The sequence below is a fragment of the Dasypus novemcinctus genome, chromosome 2 (genome assembly GCF_030445035.2).
Source record: "Dasypus novemcinctus isolate mDasNov1 chromosome 2, mDasNov1.1.hap2, whole genome shotgun sequence".
Classification (NCBI taxonomy): domain Eukaryota; kingdom Metazoa; phylum Chordata; class Mammalia; order Cingulata; family Dasypodidae; genus Dasypus; species Dasypus novemcinctus.
Window position 1 is genome coordinate 17,956,994 of NC_080674.1, and position 18,470 is coordinate 17,975,463.

The following is an 18,470-nucleotide window of genomic DNA, read 5'->3' on the forward strand; positions in this document are numbered from 1 at the left end:
CCTCTGAGGAGGACAGTTTAGAGGTTGCTCAGGAAGCTAAACAATGAACTGCCACATGATCCAGCAATCCCACTACTACGAATACATTCAGAAGAACTGAAAGCAAGGATGCAATCAGACATTTGCCCACCCATGTTCATAGCAGCATTATGCACAATTGCTAAAAGATGGAAACAAGTGTCCATCAACCAATGAATGGATAAACAAAATGTGATATATACATATGATGGAATACAATTCAGCTGTAAGAAGAATAAACTTGGGATGTGATAATACGGATTAATCTTGAGGACATTATGTTGAGTGAAACAAAGTCAGACACAAAAGAACAAATATTGTATGATCTCTCTAATATGAACTATTTACAATGAGTAAATTCATGGAGTTAAAACTATAGAGTGTAGGTTACTAGGAGATAGAATGTGGGTTGAGAAGGGGGAGCTGATACTGAATGCATGTAGAATGTTTTAAAAGGGGAAGTGTAAATGTGGGGAAATGGTTAGATTTGATGATAACATTATAGTGAGTAAAATCAACCTGCTGATTTACAAATGTGATATTGTGGCTGAATGGGGTTGTCTACAAAGGTTAATGTCAATTGAAAGAAAGCTAGAGGATAATCTAAGGTCTGTTTAACAGTGATTTTGGTGGTGGATAATGATTGTGGTTAATAGTACAAATACAAGAATGTTCCTGAATTACAAGGTGTTAAAGAATATGGCAATACATGGGGAAAATATAACTAATGTATAGACTATAGTTAACAGTAATATTGGCAAAGACTGTACTATATCAAAGCTGAGAGTCAATAATGGGGAGGGTAGAAGTGGGTATGGGATTTTTCCTTTTGGAGTACCGAAAACATTCTGAAATGGACTGAGCTGATGACAGCACAACTCCGTGATGAAACTGAGAGCCTCTGATGGTACACTTTGGAGGGACTGTACAAGGCAGGGGACCCTATAACACAGTGAAACCTGTGGTGAACAATGGACTGTAGTTAACAGTATAAATATGAGAACATTCGCTCATGAACAGTAACAAATATACAGTATTAATACATGGTATTAATAGGGTAGTTTGTGGGGAAAATACACCAAATATAAGCTACAGACTATAGACAGAAGTAGTATTATGACATATTCTTTCATCATTTATAACAAATGTGTCACAACAGTGTAAGGTGGTGGTGGGGCGATATATGGGAATCCTATATGGTATGCATGATTGTTTTGTTAATGCACAACTTCGCAAATTAAAAAAGAAATAAATTTTTAAAAACAATGAAGTCAACTAAAATCAGATTAATTTTACACTCTTCCCCCTCTTTCGACAACTAGAAGTGGCAGATAAGGAGAGACCGGGACAGAACTCTCTCCTGAACCACAGTTTAAAGCCAAGGATCTTTAAGACAGCACAACTTAATTTCCCTTGGTGAGAGCACTTAGAAATGTTCCTCCACTTATTTCCAGCAAATACGAGTTTTGCCTGCTGATTCAAGTGTCCTTACCAAGCGTTCAGACCAATTCATTCCTGTGGCTAACAAGAAAACATCATGCTAGGTGAAAATTAAGCAGAAAAGAAACATCACACACTTACTCATCAAGATTGGGAGAAGTGACAAAGAAAAGAGAAGGTATGGGGTTTGTTGGTAAAAGTTCACTTAACCTCTTCACAGTCTACCTCTTACATAGCCAGGGTTAGTATCCCAAGCGTCACACACACAACCCAAAAAGTACGCCAAGGAAATTACTTTAGGAGTAATAATTTTACATGGAACATTATAACAAAATACAAAAGGTTAGAATCTTATAGAAAGAAGTCAGTCTTTCATATAAGGGTTCAATCTTCACTCTACTGGCATTTTTGAACCAAACTAATCTTTGTGGAGTTGCTATCCTGGGCATTCTAGGATATTTAGTGAAAAACCTGGCTTTGACCTACTCGAGGCCAATAGTATCCTCCCTGCACCAAGTTATACCAACCAAAAATGTTTCCAGACATTGTCAAATTTCCTTCCCCAGGCAGGAAAAATCGAGAACCACTATTTTATATAAAAACGTAACTCTTAACCCTTCCCTGTCCCCACCTGCCAGCAATATCCGGGCTTCACACTTTATAATGAAGACCACATCTGTCTGATAGAACCATCCCAATGATTTTAAACTACAAATGTGGCATTCCTAAAGACCCATCATGAAAACATTCAAATATAACCAACTTAATCGGAACTTTAAAAAGCTGATTTAAATGTAAATGAATACTTTTTTTTTCTTTTAAAATCTCACATCTGTAAAAGCAAAGTCAATTCCCAAAATGGTTCCTTAAATATTTTAGCCCTGAACTTGAATGAAACAGCAATTCTATCCATCTCCGGCAATGCTGTGACCAGCTCAAATGCTGGAAACTGTGACGAGACAGCTGTGTGCCACTGACATCTGCCACAAAGCAGACAGAAGCTGCCAGCTCAGCAGATGACAAGCAAGATTCACAAACTGCAGATTCTGAACGCTTCTCCACAACACTTCACAGGCTTCTGGGGTTTACCAAATGTAGGACCAGAAGCAGACAAAAGTCAACAAAAATGAATTTGGAAATTTGGTGTGACCTGTCCTTTCAGTAGGGATCCCCCCAGGAACCTTACAAAGGTTTCATTAAAACTATCCTTCGAATCTTCTCCCCAAGTATTAGTCCTCCTATGCCTATCTCTCAGCAACTGCTGCCATTCCACGAAAACTAAAAGGTCCATGATTTGGACCTTTCTATGGGAAAAGTTCTAATCTTTTTTCCAGGAAAAAGGCAAAAATGGATAATTCTTCTGGGCCTTATATGATCTGCATGGAAAGGCAGATACTTTATTCCTGAGGATTTCCATACAGATTCTACCTTCACCTCCTCCTACATGAACTACGGCCATCAATTCCAAAGGAATTCAGGTTCCACATGACTAGAACTCTTTGGATCCAAACCCTGGTTCTATCGCCTCTCCCATGTGTGAAACTTAGGCAAATTACCTAACTTTTCCAAGTCTCTGTTTGCTCTTATATAAAAGGGAGAAAGAAAAAAACAAACAGTACCAGTTACATAAGACTATTGTGAAGATTAAAGAAGTAATCCATGTACAGAATTTAGCACAGTCCTAGTACATGGCTTAAGTGTGTCTTAGTTTGCCAGGTTGCTATGACAAACACCACACACTGGGTTGGCCAGACAACAGGAATTTACAGGCAAACAGTATGGAAGGCTAGAAGTCCAAATTTAAGGCATCAGCAAGGCCTTGCTTTCTCCCCCAAGTCACTAGTACTCTGACGCTGGTTTGCCCCAGTTCCTGGGGTTCATGGCTTGCATCTCTGCCTCCTGTCACTGGTGCCATCCCTCTCTCCTTAACTACTCTTAGTTTCTGCTGACATCCAAATTTCTTCTGTCCAAGTCTCTTCCTTATAAAGGACTCCAGTAATTCAAACTGAAGCCCACCCTGATTCAGATGGGCCACACCTTTGCCCGTTATACATCTCTCCAAGGGTCCTATTTACAAATGAGTTCACACCCACAGGAATGCAGATTAAAATTACGAACATGTCTTTGTTGGGTTTTATAATTCAACCTACCAGTGTACGTGTCCAGTACATTTTCACTAGTTTAAAAAACTGGATAACAGAAAAATGCAGGTGGCATGGATGCCAAAAGAATAACAAAAAGGCCAAGTCACAATGCAGAGTTCCACTTACACAAACTGCTACCCAAACCCCTTATACTATACCAAATCCTAAATATGCGCTGTATTTCCACCATCAAATAAACCATAGACTTCAGTTAGAAAACACCGCAAGGGTACAAAAACTTTATTATTTAAAAAAAAAAAAAGGCACTTTATCCAAAGCTGGGTTATGATAAAGACAGGCTAGATCATCTTTTAAAATATGTCTCCAAAATTCTGCTCTCCTTGAGAGAACAGCTATTCAACTCCATCAAACATTTCATCATAATGCAAAAGAAAAACCCCACGTGGGCATTTAACGCTTTTGAAAATGTCACGTTTCATTGTTTCACACGCACATACCAATCTAAAGATTCAGTTTTAGGGATGTGGTGTAGGTTTAAGAGCCAACAAGGATTTTAAGAGGCCATAAGCACCCAAGGTATATTTCTGACCCCATCCTTTGATGGTGAACGTCAGGTAAAGTAAACTTGCCCACATAATCTCGGTACGAACAACTTACTTGATAGTTCAAAGGTAAGGGGAGAAATAAAGATAAAGTTGCATCATATCAAGAACCTGATGAATTTGAAAGAAGAGATTTTTCAAGTGCAGGAGCATATTTTCTTCTGTGCACATCTCAGGAGAAAAACGTCCAGTGCAGCCTGGCTAGAGCTATTTCTGCTCCCCATGGAAGCTCTTAGGACCATTGGTTGACTCTTGTTCTAACTTTTTATGGTAAAATGTTGGAAAATAATACCTATCGTGAAAAGACAGCTGCACAGATTAGCCTTCACAACAGATGCAGAGTCCCTGACATGTGTACTTTTCAAAATGGACCATATAATATTGTATGGCAGAATCCAGGTCTCATAATTTCACAAAGAGCTCACTTCATCGGATGTTTCTAATTCTACACAAATTTTGAAAAGCAACAAGTGATGCCATCGTTTAAATGTTTTATAGAAAAGACACTGGCCTTTTCTAAGAGAACCTTAAGTGAGCATGGCTTTAGAACCTAAAATACAGTAAGCCAGCCTACCACCCAGGGCCAAAGCCAAAAATGAAATTGTTACAGCTGAAAAAGCTGCGTCAACATGAGAAACAGCCAAGAATGTCTGTGATTTTCAAGGTCTGAAAAAGTCAATGTCAGAATTTACAGTCTACACCTGACCTTCATATTTTTGAAGTTGAATTTGGCATCTTTTGAGAGAATCCCTAAAACTGAAAATCTTCTGGAATTACAGTATTTTTGCTTGATAAGGTAGTATTTCAACTGATCCCATCCTAATAAGGCAAGTATGCATGAAGAAATGGAAGGCTACTGCTAACTTTTATTTAATATCTTCTTAGGAAACTGTACACAGGTCAAAAAATATTGCCTACTGAAGGCTCCACATCTTTAGAGCAAACATAACATATCTACTACCTATGGGTAAAAACCCTTGGGCAATAGGGCCTTGATAAGATATTTCATGTCCCATACCAACTCCTGTGACTGCCTCAGTCAGGAAGCATGGTGCTAAATGTGTATTTTATATGTCTATTTTTTAAAATCAGCTTTTCAATATGTTTAGTGAAGCGCAAATCCATCCAAAGTGTACAATCAATGGTATCTGGTATAGTCACATAGCTGTGCATTCATTACTTCAATCGTTATTAAAGCATTTTCATTATTCCAAAAATAATAATATGAAAAACAAAAAACAGACCCCAAAAAACCCTCATCACCTCTCTATGCTTCCCCTGCCATACAGAGCTGCTATTCTGTTTCCATCTCTAGTTTATTTGTGTTTACACTTTGTAAAAACAGTCATATATGCAATATTATCCATATTCATACTTCACATGAGGTTTCACTATATTTTACAGTCCCATGTTACATTTTTTAGCTTTCCTTCTCGTAATATACATGTCCTTAGACTTTCCCTTTCAACCACTGTCATACCCATGTAACAGCTCTGCTAGTTACACTATTATGTGCTTTCACCGTTTTTATTCATTTCCAAAAATTTACAAACAACTTCTAAACCAATTCTGTACTAGTTAACCCTCAGCTTTCCATTGTCTACTCTTATTCTATTTCTGGTGACCTATATTCTAATTATTAACTCCATGAGTTTACAGAGTATAGTCATAATAGCACAATCATACAGTATATGCCCTTTTGTGTCCGGCTTGCTTCGCTCAACATAATGTCCCCAGGTTCATCCATGCTGTCATATGTTTCACGACTTCATTTCTTCTTACTACTGCATAATATTCCATCATGTGTATCCATTTGTTTATCCATTCATCAGCTGACGGATACCTGGGTTGTTTCCACCTTTTGGTGTATATATATATATTTTTTTTTTAAAATATATATTTATACACACATATACATATACTTTTTTTAACTAGTTGAAACAAAAAGCCCTTACACTTGAAAGGTAACAGCTCACCTACCTGTTGCTGAAATACTAGACATACTTGGCAGAAAAAAAAAAAGAGCAAGTGTACATGTTGCAAATAAAACAGGAGTTACAAAGAAAGGAAATCACTATGTGGAGAAACACTTAGCCTTGGCTTTGACATACCATCCAGGTGATTAGGAGCAGATTGAGGGTGTTTCCCTAGCACTCAAAACACTCTTTTACAACAAGGAGAAAGGGAGCACTACCAGGGGCCAATCCCAGCAGTGACTGCTGGCATAGAAATGGGCAGCGGGCACTGGGGTGTGGGGAGGCCAGGTGGCGAGTCTGAGGCCTCGGACAGCTGAAGACAGCACAGACGCTGGCTCATCAGGGGGATTAAAGAAACTAGGGAACTCCATTTCTGAGATGTCTCCCTCTTTTAAGTGGGTTTTTCTCCCCCTATATCCCAGTAAACACAGCTTTTTTTCCTTCTTTTTCAAACCAATGGGCCAGAAGCAGTACGAGGCAAGCGGTAAGAATGAGTTCTTAAAGCCCCTACCTAGGAAGAGAGAACTGGGAAAAGCACTCCCCTGGTTTCCATATTGCGCGCATCTTCACTGGACATTTCCTCCCAAGCAAGCAAAGAGCCAGGGCTAGTGTTTGGATCTTAAATGGAATAAAATTTCAACACCACTAAGCATGTGTGTCCCCCTCATCCAAAAAAGATGAAAAGCAATTAAGAAACAGTATCCGTTGAGTGAAATAAGCTAGACAGAAAGGACAAATATTGTCTGATCTCACTGATATGAAATAATTAGAACAAGCATATACATAGAGCCAGAAACTAGATATCGTTACCAGGGGACTGGGGCGGGGGGCAGGGTCTAGGAAACCGGAGTTAAGGCTAAAAGTGAACAGTGTTTCCATTTGGTAGGATGGAAACGTTTTGGCAATGGATGGTGGTGACAGGAGCACGACACTGACTGTAAGTAACACTGAATTATATATATATATATATATATATATATATATATATATATTAATGTGACTAAAGGGGAATTTTAGGTTATGTATGTGTTACTAGGATAAAAAACTTTTTTTAATCCATAGGAATGCACAACACAATGAACACTAAAGTAAACCATGACAATAGTTAAGAGTACAATTATAAAAATGTTCTTTCATCAATTCCTACAAATGTACCACTCTAGCGCAAGGTGTAATAATAGGGTGGTACGTGGGAACCCTGTACTTTATGCTATTACTCTCTAACCCTATACCATCTCTAAAAAAGAGAGAAAGAAAGCATGAGAAGAAGAGAAAGCAAGAAAGAGAGAGAGAGAGAAACAGAGAAAAAGAATGGATAAAGAGGGGTGGGAAAAGTACCAGTGAGAACCAGGTTTAACCTACAGCCACAGAATGGGCATCATTAGCTCAGTGGCTCTCAGCATGACCCCCAAGGAACACTGAGCAACATCTGGAGACATTTTTGGTTGTCACACTAGGGGGCGAGGCTGCTACTGGCACCTACTGGGTGGAGGCAGGGGATGCTGCTGAACATCACACAAAGCAAGGGCAGCCCCCACAATAAAGAAGTCAAAGGTCCAAGGTGCCAACGGTGCGAGGCTGAGAAGGCCTGAAAAGAAGGCGAATGCGCCCACATCTGGAAATCTGAAACTGAAAACTACCAGGGGGCTGTATGCCATGGCCTTGCTCCCTGACCTCGTGCAACAGATCAGGCGCTCAGGAAGATAAATCTGCTGCTGCTTTAACAGAGGTCTATAAAGGCCCAGAAAAGCAGCTGGCAGGTGTGCCAGGCTGCAAGGGTAGTGCCAGGGGCCACCTGTGCAGCAGCTTCCAGGACCGGGACGAGAGGGTAAGAGCCGCCCTCGCAGGTAACGGTGGGAACAAAGGCTGCACGGCAGAAGAGCCCACTGTCCTCGAGCCTCCACCGAGGCAAGGCCCTGCTTCACACGCACTGGGGTTTTGTGGTTTGTTTCTGAGAATGGCCAGCTCACCCATCTGCACAGGTCAGTTGTGAGAACATGGGCCAGAACTGCGTGGCCAGTTCTAGTTTCTTCAAACAACTTCCTCGGGGTAAAAGGTGCACACTGCCTTTTTACCGAGGACTCAACACTCGAAGTCCATGGAAAGATTTCCTGGGGTAAGAAATAATAAGCCTTACAGCCAACATGCGCACACACACCCACAAACACACACACTAGCAGCAACATTGGTGGATGTTATTTAAATCTGGACAGAATGAGAACCACGTCCTAACTGAAGATGCCCCGGGGTTACACACAAGGAGACTCACAATGTAGAGGAATGAAAATTAAAAGAAAAATCCATACAAACAATCCCCAAACAAATGGCCTATGGTTCCCCAGGCAGTGGAAAGCGGGGCTCCCTTGTGTGTGCTCTGGCCCTAAATGAACATCAGCCTTCAGCTGGGATTCTCTGGGGACTGGATGTAATTAATTGAGAGCGCCTCTGCTCTCTGGCTCAAAAGAGACCCTAAACGTGAAAGGGTGAATCTAGTGGTAAGTGCTCACTTCCTGCGTGAAACTATGCATTTTCATTAAAATTCTAATAAGAAACTGCAAAGTCCCTTCTACCATTAATAACACATCATGACAGGGTCCCACAGGCGGCAAGCTGCGCTGACACCTCTCAGAAAACTTTTGATGCCAAATAATAAATGAAAATGTGCAAACTCTTTGATCAAGCATCTCCAATCCTGGAAATTTTTATTCTCATGAAATAGACAAGCGTGCAATGATCTAGGTAAAGCAAGTTCATGTGCTGTTTCCTATAAAAACAAACAACTAGAAACAACCTAAAATGGTCATATAAATGATAATACATCCCCATAAAGAAATACCACAGAATCATTTCAAACAAAAATGGGGACCACCCAAATGCAGACATGTGGGACCCCATGCACATCACCATGACAAAAATATCAAGGAGATAAACAGAAGTTAATAGAAAATGAACAGTGTGGTCTGTGGTGAAAAAATATATTATTAATTTTGAATTTGTACTATCAACAATTATTTGTTATAAACTGCCACTTACCATTAATAATATTAACAAAAGCTTTCAAGAGCACCCAAACAGTTCTAATTTGGCCATTTTACTTTTAAAATAAGTATATTTTTTAAATTTTAGAAGAGTTTTTCTAAATCGCAAATCACAACTTGTGAAATGTCATGAAACTGATATTTCAAGAAATGATTTTAGGGAAGGGGATGTGACTCAAGCGACTGGGCTCCCACCTACTACATGGAAGGTCCAGGGTTCCATTCCCAGGGCCTCCTGGTGAAGGTGAGCTGGCCCAAGCAGAGAGCCCGCCCACGCGGAGTGCTGGTCCATGCAGGAGTGCTGGAGCAGAAAGATGTGACAGCAAAAAGAGGTACAGAGGAGAGACAATAAGAGATGCAGCAGAGCAGGGAGCTGAGGTGGCAGAGAAGAGTGAGCACCTCTCTCCCAGTCCACAATGTCCCAGCATCGGTTCCTGGTGCTGCCTAAAGAGAAGACAAGCAGACACAGAAGAATGCACAATAAACAGACAAAGAACAGACAACGGAGTAGGGGGGAATAAATAAATCTTTTTTTAAAAAAAGAAAGAAATGATTTTAAAAATCAGAATAATGAAGTATAAACACTAGCAGATCTAGGAGGTAAGGATTCATACAAACATAAGGCCAAAACATTTTTATATCAGTTATTTGCTGGCCAATATGTATCAAGGTATTCTCAACTGTAAAAAGATTTTTAAGAAATTAACCAATAATTCTGCCTTTAGTTTTCTTTCTAATTTACCCAGCATTGAAAAACTTGAACAATTTAAGAAATATCTGACGGACCTAGATATTGCCTCAAGAAACAGTGAGAAAGAGGTGGCATTGGATTGGGAAAAGTGGACATAATGGACAAAGGGTATGGGGAAAGGCAGGAAGAGATGAGAGGTGGAGGCGTCTTAGGGACATGGAGCTGCCCTGGATGGTGCTTCAGAGGTAATCACTGGACATTGTAAATCCTCACAGGGCCTACATGATGGAATAGAGGAGAGTATGGGCCATGATGTGAACCAATGTATATGAGGTGCAGAGGTGCCCAAAGATGTACTTACCAAATCCAATGGATGTGTCATGATGATGGGAACGAGTGTTGTTGGGGGGGGGGGAGAGGGGGGGTGGGGGGGTGGGGTTGAATGGGACCTCACATATATATTTTTAATGTAATATTATTACAAATTCAATAAAAAATAAAAAAATTAAAAAAAAAATAAAAATAAAAAAAATAAAAAATAAAAAAAAAAAAAAAAAAAAAAAAAAAAAAAAAAAAGAAACAGTGAGAGATTCCCAGAGATGTACTCACCAGATGCAATGGATGTGTCATGATGATGGGGGAGAGTGTTACTGTGGGGGGAGTGGTGGGGTGGGGGCGGTGGGGGTGAATGGGGACCTCATATTTTTTGAATATAGTATTTTTTTTAATGAATAAATTGAGTAGAATTTGAAAAAAAAAAAAAAACAGTGAGACATCACAAGGGGATTTTGTTGAAAATGCCTGTAACTACTGCCTTGCCTCGGTAAAGCAGGCCTACTTCAGACTGAAATTCCTATAAAACAATCTAAGAACCACAATAACTCAAGAAAGAAGTTCCACTTTGGCACTACTGTCAATATAACGCAAATTATTGTGAAAATCTTAACTATAACCATATAATTAGAGATTTCACTGAAATAAGACCAAGAAAACTAGACGTGTGGAGAATGTATTATGAAACCTGTCTATACTAATCATGCAAACATCACTGGCCCATCAACAGAACACTCAGACATGTGCAACTATAATTAAATTCATTCTTCTTGGCTATTTTGCTGGCTTTCCACAGTAAAAACTACAGCTTTCAACATATTTCTTAACTGTGTCCTCATGAATGTATACTCGTCATGGTAGGAGAATAGAACACATTTTATTTACCAATTTGTAAAGCTTCACTTGCAACTTCCAAATATTTAAATATGTGGTATGTGAACTGGCATTTGTGCTCTTACCCCCTCACCCTGAAATAATAGGAACTGCCTGTAAACATGCAAGTTTCTTAACATTGAAAGCTTTTCTCAAATGAACTATTAAGTGAAAAACACTATGGGTATGCTTTTGCAGAAATATATATATACACAGGCAAAGAAAACACCATCTCAAAGCACATACCACAAAACATTAAGAACCGGCTCTGGGCTGGAAGACTCAGGGGGTGGCTTGTTTGCCTTTTGCTTGTCATTTTTAAATTTTTCTAAGCGGAATACATAATCTTTGCAGGATTAAGAATCAAAATATTTAAGAAAGACATGGAAAAACTAATATGGTAAATCTAGGACTATCAATAAATTTTTTTCCAAGAATACGACTAAAATGAAATACATTCCTAGTCAACTAATTTAAGTACCTATAAAGCTAATAAAAACCAAAAATGCATTAAAGGTAGCCTGAAATGAGCATGGCAGTCTACAGATAACTTATTTTTATCAGAATTTAAAAATACAAATTAGATCTCAGGAGCTCAGGCTCTTTACAGAGATATGGCCACCAGGCTCTCCTCAACACATTGTTAGTGGATGCTACTCACATGACAAGACAAAACAAAACAAAAAGACAGTTATAAGAATTATGGAATCCCTTTGGGTTCCAGTGTTAAGTAAAAGGTCATGTAAAAAGCTACAACTTTCTTTTCTGGTATCCCCAAATCCTGTTTGACCTTGGCCCTTAAATCACCAATAAGAACCATGGAGAAGCATCTCTACTCCCAAGTGCAAAAGTTCAGCCTTGCTACCTTTTCTCTTAACATAAGTTAATATTACGGAGGGAACATTAATCTGAAGAACAGATATTGAAGCCTGGTAAAGGGAAAGCCATTAGACGTGAAATGCTCTTCTTCTGGCTGTATTTCAATAGTTTGGTGCCTCGGTTCTGCTGTAGGGACCCGAACATCTTTTCCTGCAGCTGTCAGTCACATGATATGATGTCATGTGAGCCTAGTGGATAGGCTTTCTGAAAAGCTCCTAGCAAGGTAGCAAAATATTTTATTCAAGGAATGCTCTTGGAGAAATGTTCCGCTCTACTGGCAAGGATCATTCCATGAGCAAATAAAACTAACAAGAAGAGACAACTCATCTAGAGAAACTCTGGAAAAGTTGCCAGAATCTTTAACCAGAGTAGATGCCATCAGAAGACCTCAAAGAAGATAAATACTCCAATAATTGATAGTTAGAATGGCGGAGGGGAGCAAGGTAGTGAAATATGTTTTCTCTTTCTTATAACAAAATAAACACATCTCAAAAATCTAGTTTTCTAAGTGCATTATTGTATCAGTTTTCCTACTATCCTTATGAGGTTGGGGCAGACAGCTTCAGAAACCACGGTTTATAAGGAAACAGAAGATATTTTTCTTTCCTAAATAAAAACCAAACAAAAATTAGTGGCATGTTCAAAAGCTTTTTAACATATTCCTGTTGAGATTTCAATGTTCCTAGGGTTGTAGACCACATATAGTTTTCAACTCAAATTTGAAATTTTCAATTCAAAATGCATTTACTAACTGCCTACTACTACTTATAATAGGGCACTTCATCAAAGAGCCTCGAAAAGACGACATAGTATAAGGCAAATGATACCGGCAGGACAGAAAAAGCATGGCGTTGGAGAACCCAGAGGCTTGGAGACAGCCCCTGTCTGTCTTCAAATCTTGGCTGTTCCTTTCAATCTCTGTGACACTGAGCCAGTTAATCTCTGTGCCTCAGTTTCTTTAGCTATATAGTAGGTATAATTTATAGAGCCTGACTCCTAGGGTGGTTAAAAACAATGTGTTACTGAATTTAAAGCACTGAAAAGTCTGCCTGGCACTCAAAAAACATTAGCCATTTTATGAGTTTCCTATCTGGTAAAGCAAATATACAGTGGGTTAGCTTAAACGACAGGGCTAATGGTTTTGAGGCTAGAAGTCCAAAATGGAGATGGCAGTAAGGCAAGGCTTTCTCCCCAAAGACTCTGGCTTTCTTGGATTGGCTGCCAGACATCCTTGGTCCTTAGCTTTTCTGTTACATGGCAATGTACGTGGAGACATCTCCTTTTTCTTCCGGTTCTGCAGACTTCCAGCTTCCAGCTCCTCCCCACAGCTTCTTCTTCTGGGCCCAATATTCCTTTGGCTATAAGGACTTCAGCCACATTGGATTAAGGCCCACCCACATTCACTTGGGCACGCCTTAACTATCAATATTCCAAAGGTCCTATTTACAAATGGGTTCACACCCACCGGAGCAGGGGTTTGGGACCTGAACGTGCCTTTTCGTGGAAACATGATGTGATCCCCAACAGCCATAGTTATTACTGTCCTCAAGAAATTCTAAAAATGCTTCCTAATAAGGGGGGGGAAGGTAAATCTGCACTTTGAGGGAAAAGAACTGCTATACAAGATAGAATCCCATTGTTGAGGACTTTTTAGGTACAAATAAGGTAATAAAACTTATTTATAAGTGGGATATTTAATCATTTGAGGTCCAGGTTACTCATTTGAGAATGGGAAAAATAAGATATGTACAGTATGTAAAGCCTCTAGCTAAAAGGGGAAAATTCCTCCCCCTAACAAGCACAAGAAGGATAAGGGAGAGTCAAATTCAGAGGGAAGAGAGGCAGGGTCAGCGTGGGCTGGTCCCCTAAGGAGCCAGACCAGCAGGACGTCTGGTCAGGAGAGGAGAGTAGGCACAAAGGTACAGAGACACAATGTGGTAACTGATCCTTTGGGGAAGAGTTCGTGCAGGCAGCAACAAATGAGAGAATGATAGATCAAAAGGCCTTGGAAACCAAACTAAGGAACATGCATTTGATTGCATACACAATACGGACATGCTTTTGACAGAATTCTGGAAATATAAAATCTGCTAGGTCAGGTGGAATGAGAGAAAACCAGTACAAGTAATCTAGCACAGGAAACAATCCAACACTGAGGTTCCATTAAGAACCATTCATTCTTAATTTCCAAGTAGAGTTACTATACCTAAGCGTTTATGAGTACTTACCTACTGTGTGCCAGGTGCTTTGTCTACCTTATCTCTGATTCTCCTAATAACCTCAAGATAGATATCACTGTGCCCATTTATAGATCAGAGAGCAAAAGACCTGGGTGGTCAGATAATCTGGCCAAGAATCCACAGGTGGTGATGGGTCTAGCTGGGTGTGGCAGTTTGACATTATTTATAAATTCCAAAAAGAGATATAGATTAAGTTTCCAAACTGGTCTGTTCCTCTGGGTGTGATAATGATTTGATTGTATTAGATTCAGCTGAGACATCTGAAAAATTATGTTAAGATTAGGGCTTTGATTCAACCACGTCATTAGAGTACAACTCAACTCAGCATTGAGTCCCAGCCCCCTTGGTGGGCTGATAAAACAGACTCTCACAACAAAGTAGATTCACAGAGAATCCAGGAAGAGAGCTGTGCCTGACAGTTCGTAGTTGACCTTGAAGAGAATAGAGCAGCTGAGCCCAGAAAGAAAGGAGACGCAGGGAAAGAGATGAGCCCTATGCCAACCTAGGGCTGAGATCAGAACAAGCTGGGACTACAGAGCCTTAATAGGAAGGAGGAAGGCTGAACCCTTGCAGGCATCGCCCGCCATCTTGCTTCAACACATGGCAACAGTCCTCGGGTGAGGAAGTACCTCTTACGGTACCTTGAGTTGGACTCTCTAGGGTCTTGTGACTGTAAGCTTCACCCCAAATAAAGACCGTTTATAAAAGCCAACAGAGTTCTAGTACTTTGCTTCAGCATCCCTTTGGCTGACTAATACACTGGGTTGTACAAGGCCAACTGCCAAGCGCAATATACACAGACTTCACTGTTCATTCTCCCATGTTCCTTGCAAATTGACAGCAAGATTATGTTAAGTACTGGTTATCCTGAAGCCCATTGTATATCCCCTTCCATAAATTTTTGAAAACCATAATAACGGGGGTCTGCGATCTACCACTCCCGGCAGCAGAAGAGCTCATTTCAGGCTCATGTCCGTAAAGGTAGCTCAGCTGGGAAAGCCATCACTCTGCCTTCTCCCTCCACACCCTGGTGATACAGCCAAGGCGCTGCCCACGCTGGCTGGGGCCTGACTGGGAGGGGTGGGAGATGGAACAGCACCCAGTAGGATCTGAGGGGGGCAGTCCTTCCCGGCCACCTCTGGCCGGGGGTCCTCACAGCTGCTCACTGGCAGGGTATACTGTCCGCAAACATGGCAGAAGCAAAACAAAAACAAAAAACAACAGCCCTTAAATCCTAACGGACTCTGCAGAAAAGGCAAGGCACTACAATGCAATCAGAAAAGGCAAAGCACTACAATGCAATCGTGGAAAAAGGAAGAGCTAAGGTCCTGGGGCTACTGCCTTCAGGGTTTACTGGGACCAGAAAGTCCTGACACTCTTCTTTTACATATTTAGAGGTGACTGGGGGAGAAGGGGCACGGCCAGCCGGCAGTTTCCAAAAATAACAAATGTCTGCAACATTTTTACTAAAAAAATAGGATCATGAACAAAATACATGCATATATACACTACAAAAAAAGAGAAGAAAAATAGGCTCAGGACCTTGTGTTCAGGCTGAAAATGACATGAACAACAAAAACCACAGTACTGTCTCAAGTTGAAAAGAGACGGGTGTTTCCACTTAACATCTTCAGAGCTTGGTTTGTTCCAACACAGAGGGAACAACTAGGCTAAGAAAAAGATGCAGCTGGAATATTTTCCATTGACAATTTATCCCTTAAAAGAGGAGTCCCTGCTTTTTAAATTTGCATTTGTATCACACTTGTGTACTTTTTATACAGTTATGCTGAATATCAAAGTGTTCTTTCATGTATCATTATTAGTCCTTCAAAGATCTTTTGCTTGAACAGCACTTAGGCCACACCTATTCCTAAAATAGACACCAGAAAAATCAAGCTCATTTATGTGTTTGGTACTTTCTGGACACCAATTGTATTCTAGAACCCGTACTGGGCCCTGGGGGGCATGGGAACAACCAACCACTTCAAAATATTTAGGACTGGGTTTGCACAGCAGTCTTCCCGCATGGCTGGTTGAGCCTTTTCTGTTTGCTTTTTTTCTTTTTAATTGCTTCTGGTTACCAACATACCTAAACTTAGTTTCTACCAGAAGTAAGTTTTTCAACAACTTACCTACAAATGCTAAAAAAAACAAGTTGGCCAGAAGTGCAAACACAATTTACTCCAGAGGAGCTATAAAAATCTAATGAAGGCCATGATGAAACTGAAACTTGATTGGGGAGTTTTGCTAACTCGGATTCTCCAATTCTGGAGTACCTTTGGTCGCCAGCCGGCAATATTTAAACAGGCAAGTGCAGACAAGAAGGCTCTGGCTGCAGCACTCACAGAAGTTAATACCACTAGACTGAATGGATCCAGCTGGGAGGTTCTCAGCTGGGAATGCGCAGCAACCCCCACCCCCCTTTCTTTGGCAATGTATGCAGATATTTTTGACTGTCACAACTTGAGGGCTGCTACTAGCATCAGAAGTTGAGGATGAGGCTAAACATCCTACAGTGCACAGGACAGCCCCCCCACAATAAAGAATCATGTAACTCAAAATGTCAGTGGTGCCAAGTTCGAGAAACCCTGGTAGCTCTGGGCACAGTAGCTGTTCTTCACAAGTAGCAACAATTTCCTTAGGATCTGGGCATTCAACATGAAGCTAATGAATGCAACACCTCGTTCAGTATCTTTTCCCCAACTCCTAGCATTAGCTTCAAATTGTTGTCCAACCACCAACAAAGGTGGGAAAAGTTACCAAGGAACAACAAGACCCCTCTTAGAGATAAAGAGGCCCTATGATTTCACTGTCCTTGAAAAGACTGTTTCTCCCCTAACAGAACATGATGACACTTTCCTCCTAGGAAAATTTAACAAAAGGATATTTTGTTACAAGTGATTAAAGAGAGAGGGGGCAGGGTCTAAGCTAACAAGGTGTCTCCAGTTAATACACATCTATTTAGCCTATCTCATTGGTCCTGCTTGCTGTCCATTTTCTTCACACAGGAATTGTGTTTAGGGGTGGAACTTTGAAGGCTGATTTGAAATTAAGCTTGTGATACAAATACAAAATTGAAAGCATAACTTTAAATAAATGAAAACTTCCCCAAAATACCAAAATCAGCAGCAGCAGAGAAAAAAGCTCTGGATTCTATAACAAGTTCTTCAGTCTTGGAGAAATGACTTAACTTTGCCCTAAGATTCTGCACCTACAAAAGGAAGGGGATGGAGATGCTCTCTAGAGGCCAACTTTCACATCCTACTAACCATTAAAATAAATCCAACTGACCCAAGATATAGTGTACCCAAAAAGGTACCTTGACTACTTCAAAGTCCTACTGGGAAAACTGGGAGGTCAGGACTTCGGGGTGGGGTGGGGGAGGGAGTCTCCCGGTTATCCTGCAGTCCCCCCTACTTGCACTAGGGGGCAGAGTTCTTCCGAAGGGGAGGCCACAGACCCCCTGAGGTCCAAAGACAGGTATCATGGGACCCGGACCCCCCACAAACTGAATACCAAATTCCGTGCTTTCATCAGACTTTCTAAGGGGTCCATAATACAAAGACAACCAAACAAAAACAACAAAAAAAGTTACGAATTACTGCGCTCTCAAGGGGGAAAAAAAAAAAAAAAAAGCCTGTTTCCTTACAGATGAAAGCAATTAAACACAGACCACTGCAGACCCCTGATCCTTTATCCTGGACAATATGCAGCTCTTGCAAAAAGTTCTGGTGCCTTCTTTCAGGCATGCAAACAGAGGTCTATGGGTGTGAAAATGCTAGAAACTCACAATTACATACCTTTTTTAAAATAAAAATATGTATTGATGAATGATCCATTCCTTTCCAGTCCACTTCTCACAGTGAATGTGAGCATCACATCTAAGACAGCACTCTGAAAAACTGCATATTTCTATCACACAAGAATCTATCACTTTGTCTTTATAAATAGTTGTTGAAGAGTACAGTAAACGGGCATCCACAAAGAAGCATGGCTTTAAATACTACATCCAATTAAGTCATATAAAGAAAGTTAAGTCAGTTGATTTCGAAGCAAACTTTCACCAGTCTGATTTGCTGGACGATTCCAAGACCGGCCTGGATTCACCTAAACGTAGCCTGGCTCTCAGTGAAAATCACATTAGACTCCCTCTCGTCAACTAAGTTTACTTTGAACCACTTGAAAACCCCAAACTTAAACAGAATCTATTAAATAAACATAACCAAGAAAGAAAAGGGAGCCAAAAAACCACAGTAAACTCTCAATCCCAGAAAC

The 18,470-nt window shown here is 40.4% G+C and overlaps 1 protein-coding gene across 1 annotated transcript in view; it reads right to left on the bottom strand.

Annotated features, from left to right (window-relative positions):
• The window catches only part of MYO10 (myosin X), a 236,880-nt gene that overhangs the window by 217,455 nt on the left and 955 nt on the right, over nucleotides 1–18,470 (bottom strand). The window lies entirely within an intron of this gene.